General features: G+C 40.7%; 1 pseudogene; it reads left to right on the top strand.

Moving 5' to 3' along the window:
- Positions 1-11,487, top strand: part of LOC107699094 (ubiquitin-associated domain-containing protein 2-like) — a 28,260-nt pseudogene extending 16,773 nt beyond the window's left edge.
- Positions 11,488-11,720: the final 233 nt, after the last annotated feature.

The raw sequence follows: 11,720 nt of genomic DNA, 5'->3' as shown, positions 1-11,720 counted from the left end.
TATTGTTTGTGTGTGTGTGTGTGTGTGTGTGTGTGTGTGTGTGTGTGTGTGTGTGTGTTTGTTTCCAAAATAAAGAAAGTCAAACAGGTAACTAGTATTTTCATTTTTATGACTATCCCTTTAACAGTGATCACCCAGTCATCACATAGAGAACTGCTAATTATGTAATAGATTAGGTCTGGGTTTTTGTGTCTTTTAAATATATGAATCAGAAAGCATCATCACTGTGTTGCATGCTCTAATGGTAAAAAATCTTATGGTAGCTAACTTTAGGTACCTAGTTAACTTAACCTAGATAATCTCTGCTACGCTCCAAAAATCACTGCAGAGATGGCTCCAATTTCCATTTCCATGGTAACCACAACTTCTGAGATTGGTGGATCACACTTTATGATTATGTTAAACATGTTGTTTAAAAAAAAAAGTTGAAATCACACTGACGTCTGGCCCTATTAAATGGTTTCATTAATGCAATCGAGATCTATTTCAATGCAAGTCAGTTCACTCTGTGGCCATACTTGCAATGCTTCTGGGTAGCTATTTTGGGCATGCATGACCAACTATCTTCTTGTGTGGGAAAATACCAAATTTAAAAACTGTTGGCCAAACTCACAATTAAATAATATATTTTAAAAATAAATAATAAATAATATTTTTAGAGTGCCATATTGCACATTACAGTTTCTCCCATTCATAGCAATACAAGTGAACAGTCTTGGGTAATGTACAGTCTTTGACGCAATTTTCCAAAGCATTTCATATTGAAACAGGAAGTTGGGTCAGAATACTTTTTGGTAACACTTTCTATGAAGCCCATATTTATAACACATTATAAGGGTATTCTTAAGGCATTATAATAAATGCAGAATGCATTATAAAAGACCTTATAATATGTTATATAATCTTATAAATAATCATAGCAACAATTATAGTACATTATAATGCTTACGCATTTGTGGTTATAAGTTTTAAGATTATGATTATTTATAACACAATGAACACCATATAAAATCTATTTTTACAATTATAATGGACTATCTTGACATTGTTTATTTAAGATCTGCACAGTATCTTACTACATCTTGTAAGTGGTTAGGTGTGGAGTGTTATTTGAGTGTTCCCTGTGAGGCTAATATTAATTTATATGTGAGCTAGTTAATTATTTCAACTGGTGGCAAGATATGAGACTTATAATACATTATAACTATGAGCAATATAATCCATTGTAACTTAAGTGGATGCAACATGTTCACTGTGTGTTATAAATCATACTCTTAAAAGCTATAAGCACAAATAAGTAAATATTATAAAACATTAAAACTGTTCTTATGCATATACATAAGATAATATAACATATTATAAGGGCTTTTATAATGCATTATGCATTCATTATAATGCCTTATGAATACCCTTATAATGTATTATAAATATGGGCTTCATAGAAAGTGTTACCGACTTTTTTTTATTATTATTTAAAATGAATAGTTTTTTGTTTCGATCCTGTCATAAAAACATACATGATTTGCTAATGCTAGTTGTGGTATTGGAAGGAAAGTTCTCATTTTAAAGAGCATTGGCTCTGTTAGCAAATGGCATTCTAATGTAACCTCTCCTGTTACAGTCACTCTTTTCCAGATCGAAGGCATGTTGTATTATAGTAATAAGTTGGCAGTCCAGAAATTCTTACGTGTGCCAGGATGGGCAGCCAGATGTGGTTCGGTGATCCTAGAGCCGGTCTTCTCTGATTCTGAGCCCACTGCAGAGGCCCCGCTGGGGATGGGCGCTACTTTGGACATCCAGAGACAGCAGAGGATGGATATGCTGGACCAGCAACTGCTCCTGTCTTAGCTGGCACACCTCAGGAGAAATGCACAGCAACAACAGGCTCAGGTATTTCTACAATATTTTTATTATAGGGACAATCCCTCTTGAGCTACCTGGGGTGACTGACTTATAGCATTATGGTTATCAGTCCAGACTTTTAAACCATTAGGTTATTCTACAACCCCCTCACATGACAGTGAAGAACTAGTCTTGCCATGAATGGAATACAGCTTACTCCTTCCAAAGGTCAGCTGAACATCTCACTTGCAGCCATGGTTTAATTCTTCTTAAGCTATTTGACTCAAAGCCGCATTGTCCAACAACAATGAGGCAAGATTTTTCCCTCAGAATTATATATATAGTTGTTGAGGGGAACAAATAAAACATTTTTATATGATTTTATGTTGTTGTTTTTTTTAGCATTTTAATTAAGATAGATTATTTTAATCTATTAATAATATTAATAATGGGGATATTAATTGTAGTCATACAAAATATTAGAGTAATTTTAAGTCATCCTGTGGCCCCTTGGAAGTTTGCTGGGGCCTCCTAGTGGGTCCCAGCCCCCTGGCTGAGAACCTATGGTTTAGAATATCTCAGCAGTGTGACGTGGCTGTGTGTTATTGTCAGAATAAAAATCTCTTTTATTCACCAGCACTTGTTATTTGATGATAATGATAATGATGATATGATTTGGTGTTGGGAGTGACTAAGTAAGTAGAGATTCTACTATCTCAACTACATCGTTCCGAAGTCTGACAGTAGTTAAACTGATTTTAGTGAATTGGTGAATCTAAATGAATAGACTCACAAAAATTATGATTCACTGACTCAAGTTCCTGTACTATGTCCTGTGTGTTTGGCTTATGTAAATTACTATTTGTAAATTTGTTTTATAATTTGGCTTATAAGTGTTTTTCTTGTATTTTATATAAGTTTACCTATTTACCTTTTTAGACCTGTTCAGTGAAATTAGATTATTGGTATTTTAAATATTCTGTATGGGTTAGAAGTTGTTTCCATTTCAAAATTTTATTTTCTTGAGAAGGGTATGTTCACATAGTGTTGGACCATAAGCCATGCTGTTAGTGAGGAAATCAGTGATGGAGGACAGTTTACATTTCCAGAGTTTTCCATATCAGAGGTAAAGACATCAAAATGCAATGAGTGAACTAGCTCCATTTCTGTATTTCTGTTATTTAGATTATTATTCGGATGTTAAGCGATATGTCCTGTTTTTCTTCTTTTTTTCCTTTTAGTCTCTCATAATGTTCCTGTACAAGAGGACGTTAATGGTTTCCTGTGCAAAAACACAGAAAGCCACATGTTTTAATCACAGATTCCTGATAATAGCACAGATAATTTCGTATTTGATGAAAACGAAACTGAAAATTAGAAAAGCTTGTATTTTCTGGAAATTATATGGATAATTAGCATAGAACATTCTTGTTACCTTTTAGTCGGTCACTTCGATGTTGTGTCAAAGTTCTGGCCACATAGTTCATAGCTGGCCACACCCCGGTCATCTGGGTATAAACAGGCCAGCGTGGCATTTGCTCACTCGTTCTGTTTTTTGGAGCCAAATGCAGCGTCTCTCTGTGAGAAGCAGCATTTAATTCACCTCTCTATCTCCTCATTGTTGGATCTATGGCACAGGTCTAGGTCCCTTCCCCACACACAGCTAAGTGTTGTGAGAGTACCCCTGGGTGCTTCAACGGGGATCTTTAAGAGCAAATTTCCTCCTAGAAGACTAAATTCTCTCAAAAAAGCTTCACGGGTGGAATCGTGTGTTTACATGATGCCTTTCCATCAGTGCCCTTCTGGTTGCGGTTTCTACATCTCTCCCAGTGATCGACACGATCGCTGCTTTCTGCCATGTTCACGCTGAAGCAGCCCTCGTGAATGGCTCGTGTTCCGCTTGCGAGGACATGACCATAAGCACGATAGTGCTCGCGGCTCACGGTCTTTTAGAGTCACCCTGACTGCTTCCCGTTCCGGCCCTTCTACTTCCAGGTATGAGGCTGCAGCGATGTGCGTTGGGGAAGAGCATGGTGAAGTGAGAGTAGATCCACCGGGTGAATCCCTGTGGACCTTTCGTTCTTTTCACACTTCTTCACTCTCACACTGTCCTCCAGATGAGTTTGAGAGCTCGTCTCAGGGCGAGTTCAATTTCTCATTCAGGGGTCGTGAAGAGGATGAGCTGTTGATCGCAGCATCAGAGGGCGGGCTAGAACCATCAGAAGCTGATGACTCGACTGAAACGGTGCCCTCGCCCTCTTCTTGGTCAGGAGATGATATACCAGCTCCTCTGTCCTCACTACCCTCTACGAGGGTCCAGCGAGGGGGTATACGGAGGTCCCCCAGGTGGAGAGAGTCATTGTGGTGCACCTTTGCCGCCGGCGGGGCTGTCCGAGGCTTCTGTCCAGGGCCTGTACGTTTTCTTCATCCCTTGTGGCGAAGGCTTATGTGGCCACTGGACAAGCTGCGTCTATCAGGCCAAGGCATTGAAAGAACTGCATGAGGGTGGTCCCAACCCAGAGGTTTTGCGCTCGGTGGCCGACTATGCTTTCCGGGCTATGAAGGTCACGGCACCGGCTCTAGGGAGGGCGATGTCCACATGGCAGACAGCTACCAAATGGTCATTAAAAGAGTTAATTCCTTCTTCCCTGGGTCACACTCACACACTTTGCGTTTCTGGCCCTCCCATATGCGAGAGCCAGGTGTAGCCCTCCCGGATGCGATGGCCAGGTCCTGAGATTACGCATCAGGTATGTATCTCGTCACCACTGTAAGCAGAGAGGGGACCAGAACATATTACAGTGTCTGACATCATACTTGCAAGTTCACACACCTATTTAATGTTATTTTTAGTGATCTCCGACTGGCGAATTCAGATGTCCTTAGTGCCGACGTGAATTACTATCTTACTGAATTTACGTTTAGCATTAGCCAGCACTTTTAAATTTGCCAAGATGTCAGGTGCTCTGGCTTCCGTTAAACATTGGACTATGGTGGCTGGTGTCTCTATTTTCACATTCCGTACAATAGAATCACCAAATAACTAGGGCTCTTTCAACAGGTTTCTCAGTGGGTGTGTCACTGAGTGGGGAGAGCCTGTTTAATCTTTTGATCGGAACAGAAGAGCGGTGTTTTGTCCCGCGACTATGCCGCATCACAGTCACCCAATCGGCCTGCTGTGGGGGCTCTGCAACTGGAACCGAACAATGTACGGGACTCGCTAAGCTAGTTGCATCCAAAGCCGTATCTAAGGCCCTCACATTCTTACTTTCCTCAATTAAAGCTTGGATGCATGTCTCTAGTTCTGAAATTTTCTGTCAGCCTAACTATTTCCCTGCATTTATCACATGTGAATACCTCGCCGCTGACAGAGAAAGCTACACTATACATGTGGCAAGCAGTGCAAGTGACAATAACAGGAGAAGCCATTACTCACCGTGATTGTTGAATGATTCCGAATTACCACAGTTGTTTGATGAACTCGTGAAAAATGGAGCAAGAGAGAAAAAACGGAACGAGAGAGAGAAAAGGAAACGGTAGGCCTGAATGACAAGCTAACAGAATGCTAATGTGCTGCACTCGTGGTTTAAATTAAAAAGCGAACAATATCAAATTAGTATGTTAGATAATATCAGAAGTATGGTCATAATTAAGTTATATTTTATCAGTTTAAACAACAGAAAAACAGAAAACAGAAAAACAAAGCTACACGGAGCTACAATCGCAAACCACTCAGTAGCACAGCAGACAGGAACCGGAACTCGCAGCACTAACATTAAAAGAAAACTCAATATGACAGCACATCTCTCAGAGGATCATACTCAGTCACTGAATTCCTTGAGAACCCTCAAGTACAAAACAGCTGTCCCTCTCAAGTCGTTTCAGAGGCTCCTGGGGCATATGGCATCCTCTGATCTGGTTACGCTGTTGGAATTGATGCATATGAGAATGCTTCAGCACTGGCTTAACACCCGAGTCCCGAGATGGGAATGGCACCGGGGCACACATCGTGTGACCATCACACCAGGGTGTCGCCGCACTTTCAGCCCTTGGAAGGACATCTCGTTTCTACAGGCAGGTGTCCAGACATATCGTTGTTATCGATGCTTCCAGGATGGGCTGAGGCACTGTATGCTACAGGCGTGCAGCCTCCGGGGTCTGGACGGGCCCTCAGCTGCATTAGCATATCAATTGCTTGGAGTTGTTGATGGTGCTTCTGGCCTTGAGGAGGTTTCGACCATTGAGGCAAGCACGTGTTGGTCCGGAAGGACATCACAGCGACGGTTGGGTACATCAACCATCAGGGCGGTGTTCGCTCCTATCGGATGCCACAACTCGTCCGCCATCTCTTGTTATGGAGCCAGCAGAGACTCAAGTCCCTGCGTGCTACTTACATTTCGGGCGACCTCAATCATGTAGTGGATGCTCCGAGGCGAGGGGAGGCTTCATCCCCAGACGGTCCAGCTGATATGGAGTTGATTTGATCAGGCACAGATAGATCTGTTTGCCTCGCCAGAATCCACCTATTGTCCATGTGGTATTCCCTGACCGAGGCCTCCCTCAGCACAGAGGCATTGGCAGTATGCGTTTCCACAATGAGCCTCATTGCACAGACTTTGTGCACAGTCAGGGAGGACAGAAAACGCATCTTGTTGGTGGGTATGGTCTGGCACCCACGCCCAGATCTCTGGAACCTCCATTTCTGGTCCCTGGACACGTCCAGGAGGAATTCATAGACGTTTCACCCGCTGTGGTGAATACCACGTAGACCAGGGCCCCCTCTATGAGGTGGCTTTACGACTTGAAATGGAGCATTTTTGTGAATTGGTGTTCTTCCCATGGGAAGGATCCTCAGAGATGTGGCATCAGTGCTATCCTTCCTCCAAGAGGGCCTGGACAGGCACTTGTCTGCTTCTACACTCAAGGTGTACGTGGCAGCTATTGCAGCAAAACATTACACTGTAGATTGCAGATTGGTGGGGAAGTACAATCTGGTAATCAGATTCCTAAGAGGTGCCCAGAGGCTGAATCATCCAAGGCCGCAAAAGATCCATTTGGGCCCCTTCAGTCAGTTCAATTCAGCCTTCCTGACAGCGCTCACTTCTATCAACAGGGTGGGGGATCTTCAAGCCCTCTCCATTAACAAATCATGCCTGAAATTCGGGCTGGCAGACTATCACATTGTCCTGAGACCCCGGCCTGGATATGTGCCCAAGGTTCCCAACACTCCATTTAGAGATCAGGTGGTAACCTTGCAAGCTATCCCCCTTGCGCATCTATTTGGAACACACCAACTTTCAGACTGTCTGAACAGCTCTTTGTCTGCTTTGGAGGTCAGAAGAAGGGGAACGATGTCTTTAAACAAAGGATCTCCCACTGAATTGTGGACGTGATCCTTACGGCCTATCAAGCCAGAGGCTTACCATGCCCACAGGGAGTGATGGCGCACTATTACGCACAATTAGCAAATGGTGCCTCACTAGCGGACATTTGTAGAGCTGCAGGTTGGGCTACACTTAATACATTTGCCAGATTCTACAATCTGCGTATGGAACCAGTCTCGTCCAGAGTTTTGAGCACTAGTCCTTGAACTCAGGTGGCTGGTAGGGTGTAGAGCTCAGTTCCTTCTTATGAACATTGGACTACCCTTCCATCACTCAAGCACTCTTACGTTCAGCGGAGGAACTCGCTACATTAATCTTACTATTCTTTGCCAGCAGAGAGCTTCATTGCCTGACAGCTAAAACATTGACCTAAAATCGCCCGATACGAAGCGTATCAGTCACACAGGATAAGTTTTTAAGATATGTGTATGTAAATTAATTTTTACTTCATTTGTTATCTGCAATGGTCTTTTTGGGCAGGATAAGTAATATATTGAAATCATTTAGGTGGGTGTGTCTGCTGCACACTGCTGACACAGGTAACTGATACAAAATAAAATATATTTCTTTATGCATGTAATTATTCAGGAAATATTAAACATGAATGTATATCTGGTATTAGTATCAGAAATTGATTTGGATATACAATAAATAATATAATACAAGCCTCTGTTATTATATTGCTCTATGTTGTTTTGAAATTCAAATCTTGGAAATAAAGCTTTATGTCTTTAAGTCTGTATCATATGTAGTGAGCAATATTTCTCTGAATAAGTTATGATGTGTATATTTTTAATGTCCTGATTGAGCTACATCTTTCAGACTCATAAAGGTCGCGCAAATTCTATGGCGTTTTACTAGCATTACCGTTTTCATAGGAGTAAAATATTATGTTATGTGTGTTTAATGAATTATTCATTTAAGCTGCGTTTAAATCATTACCTGCGTCAAAATGAATGCTGTTGAAGAAATCATTATTGAAACATTTGCAGTTGGCCTACTGTACAAATAAAAGCGCTATAACAAAATTACATAAACACTGAATAACTGTACAAGGCGAATTAAGATATATGTATACAAAGCATAAATATTCAAATGAATGCCGTTGAATAAGTAATTGTTGAAACTTTTGCAGTTAGCCTATAGTACGAATAAAAACACTAAAAACATGAACAAAATGACATAAACCGTGAATAACTGTACAAGGCGAATTAAGGTATATGTGTATACAAAGCATAAATCTTTATTCAGATTTCAGAATGAGCACTTTGTCATTTGTAATGCATATGTTGAGTGTCTGATGTTCATCATGTTCATCTGATGTACGCTACTGTAATGTATATGTAGCGTCTGGACCAATCAAAAACACAAGTCACTTAATCATGCAGATTTATGCTACAAGCTCTGTGTAGAATTGTACAGTAAGAAAGTTATTTCCCTTAACCAGGAAATTAACGTTCTTAGAATTGACAGACAGTTGACCCTGAGAGGTCAAGTAAATATCTACAGCGGATCTAAATATTTATAATTAATTATAACTAGTTATGATTAATTATTCATATTTCCCCATGAGCTGATTCGCTACATATATGAACGTAACTTTTTAATATGCAGGGGAAATTCCCAACTTTTAAACAAATAACCGTTTACATGCTTAGGACATTTGCGTTATTCAAACATACTTCCGATATAAAAACGCTGACTTGTTAGTTGATGTTTTCTCATTAAAATCATATGATTTCTTATTAATTCAATAGAATGTATGGGAATACTAAGGAATACCAATATGGCGGCGCGGTGGCTTCACTTTTATGACGTCATGAGCAATCCAGTTCTCTATTATAGATCAGTGGGCCCACCACAGAAATCTTCCCTATGTAGTACTTCCTGTCAATAAGTCCATAGGTTGGTCTCCACATGTCACATTCCCTTCAGGTAGGTAGTGTTTTTTCCCCACTCAGGAAACGGATGCTTTCCCAACGTTATGAAGCAGGATTTTTCAACCGTTACTTGTTCCTACCTTCTCAGAATGAGAAAAAGTTCTGGCTGAGGTGACCTATGCCTTATATGGTGGCTCTCCTGGGTGTTGGAGAGCGAGGTCATAAGTTTTGAGTGTTGGATGGTTATGAGGAGGAGAGGTGCATTTTCATTGTGACACGTTGGGTTTGTAAACATCTGCACCCCCACGGACTCGTAACACAGTTCAGCAGCTGTGGTGTTTAGTATAGGGACCCATACTGTCGGAACTTCGACACAATGTTGAAGTGACCGACTGAAAGGTAACATCTCTGTTACATATGGTAACTCTCGTTCCCTGATGGAGGGAACAGAGACATTGTGTCTCTTATGCCACAACTCTGAACTGCCTCTGAGTGGGTTGAGACGCTTCTCGGCTCCTCAGAACAAGAACGAGTTAGCAAATGCCACACTGGCCTATTTATGTCCGGGGTGTGGCCAGCTATTCGAATTTTGTTCGCCGATTTCATTGGCCTTTTCTCAATGATATCAGAGGTGTCTGGGCTCCCAAGAGCGACCCATAGTGTTGGAACTTCGACACAATGTCTCGAACAATGTCTCAGTTCCCTCCATCAGGGAACGAGGGTTACCATATGTAACTGAGATGTTTTCTCTCATGTTAGAAGTGCACTTTGAGTCCCATGTGTAGCTATGAATCAGGTCTAGAGTATGTTAGTGCTGTAGTTGATAAACCTGTAGTAGTATTAAGAATATGTAGTTGGGATAATGCTTAGAAGTTGTTCAGTCTTTCTTTTATAGGAGTTTTTGAATGTGGAGAGAGACAGAAATAACTAGTTACAAAAAAGCTACTTTAAAGTCGGCATTAAACAAATTACAATAGTCTTTTCTTCCTTATTTTATATCAGATTATATGAAATGAATGAGAAAAATGTAGGGTGGGATCATTGTCATTTTGCTAATTGCTGCAGTCTGATGTGAGTGCCAGGTTGCTGGAAGGGACGGATTATTGACCCACCCTCACACCGATGCAGAAAGGATGTCATAAGAGATGTTGTTCTGAGGGGAGGGGATGTTTTAGATTAAAGATTATGAGGATACATGAATTTAAAATAATAATACTAATAATAATAATGATATGCACAGATGATTTATAATAAACACTGCAATATTCCATAAAAATAGGAATCATCCATTTTTATTCCGTGGTAACTTTAAAAAGAATTCCTGTCATTAATTCAGCAGACAGGTCTCCTGAATTGGAACCGATTCTTCCCCACTCTTAAGGCACAGAGGATAGAACCGGCACCATGAGGGTCCCCAGCAACAACAGCCCTATATCCACCCGCCGGATAACACAGCTGTGGCTGAGGAGCAGGTGAGATTATATGCCAATCACCCAAGCAGTTCACCCAAAATTGGAAATTTGCTGAAAGTGTACTTTCAATGGTTTAAAGTTAATTTCACAAGATGTTAAGTGATGGACTGGAGTCATGTGGATTACTTCTGAATTATCGTGATGTTTTTATCAGCTGTTTGGGCCCTCATTCTGATGGCACCCATTCACTCAAGTGATGTAGTGCTAAATTTCCCCGAATCTGTTCTGATTAAGAAACAAAATCATCTACATCTTCGATGGACTGAGCAAGTGTACATTTTTAGCAAATTTACGTTTTTGTGTGAATTCCTTTTCCAATTCCACCTTCTATCAGGAAGATTTGTTTAGTGTCATGGGTTGCTAGATTTAGCTTTTTTTTTTGCCAGATGCTAACTTTTTAATAATACAATGCTGTTTTCACCAGGTTGCAAGATTAATGGAGATGGGTTTCCCTAGGATGGATGCCCAAGAAGCTCTCAGAGCATCTAATAATGACATTAACATCGCAACAAACTTCTTGCTTCAGCACTAAGACAAAAATAAAGATGACTTGGAGGACAAGGAGAATGAGTTTTTAACTTCTGTAAGATTACTAAATTGAAAGTACTTAATAACACAACACTGGTGGCATAACTACACTTGTTGGAAGAAGTTAAGAGCACTCATAATTGGTACACAACGCACAGGAGCTGATGATGTCACTTCCTTTCCGACTGGACAGTGTGACGCTCCTTCTGCTGTGTCTTGCAGTGCTACTAGGAGTTGACTTGCAAGTGCAACCCTCTCTGGTCCACAGGAAAGAGCCAAAATAATGGACAATTATATATTGTGTCTCAGGGCTTGTACTATTTGGCATCGTCCTTGAACCTACATCTTCTAATAATAACAAATTCAATAATATATTATTAAACCGTGTGTTGTTTTGCTATAAATAAACTGAATATAAGTCTTAATGGAATAGTTCATCCAAAAATGTACTAGTTCTCATGTTGTTCCAAAGCTGTGGTTTTTCAGTCTTCCATGGAACACAAAAGAGGATGTTAAGCAGAATACCCTGGCTGTTCTTTTGCATATAATAAAGGTAGAGAGTGACTAGTGGCTGTTAAGCTCCAAAAACAGAACTATGAGATACCACAAAAACA

The sequence above is a fragment of the Sinocyclocheilus anshuiensis genome, unplaced genomic scaffold, assembly GCF_001515605.1.
Source record: "Sinocyclocheilus anshuiensis isolate Anshui unplaced genomic scaffold, SAMN03320099.WGS_v1.1 scaffold94, whole genome shotgun sequence".
Taxonomy (NCBI): Eukaryota; Metazoa; Chordata; class Actinopteri; order Cypriniformes; family Cyprinidae; genus Sinocyclocheilus; species Sinocyclocheilus anshuiensis.
Note: the sequence above shows the minus strand (reverse complement) of the source record. Positions and strands in the feature narration are given on the sequence as shown.